This window comes from Priapulus caudatus, unplaced genomic scaffold, assembly GCF_000485595.1.
Source record: "Priapulus caudatus unplaced genomic scaffold, Priapulus_caudatus-5.0.1 Scaffold988, whole genome shotgun sequence".
NCBI lineage: Eukaryota > Metazoa > Priapulida > Priapulimorpha > Priapulimorphida > Priapulidae > Priapulus > Priapulus caudatus.
The window spans coordinates 76,305-76,825 of record NW_014578049.1 but is presented as its reverse complement, the minus strand read 5'-3'; positions in this window follow the sequence as shown (position 1 = coordinate 76,825).

Genomic DNA, 521 nt, shown 5'->3' with positions numbered 1-521 from the left:
AGTAGTTGAAGGTAATTAAATAACCTATACTGCCTATAGCTGTACTAAACTGTCCTTTTAGTTCTATATTTCACAGTCGCAGAATATGTATGCAGAACTCTTTATGACTATATGATTAACAGATGATATTACATGTATAGATATATATATAGAGAGAGAGAGAGATAATATTATGTATGATATACATGCGTACGTACATTTGGCACGTTTTCTTTCTGTGAAACAGATTAGAGTTGCATCACATTGGATACCAAGCCATCTCCATCACCGAAGCACCAGTGATGAGGAGATGTGGAGAGCTGGAGAGAGAGACACACGCGCACACAGAGAGATACACATAGAGAAAGAGTAGAGGAGGCAGAATGCGGAGTAGAGAATAAAATCAAATGCCCAAGAAGTTTATCTATATATACACACACAGAGAAATTGATACAATAGATGTGTTTGTGTTAATCTATCTGTCTATCTATCTATCGATCTATCTATCTATCTATCTATCTATCTATCGATCTATCTATCTT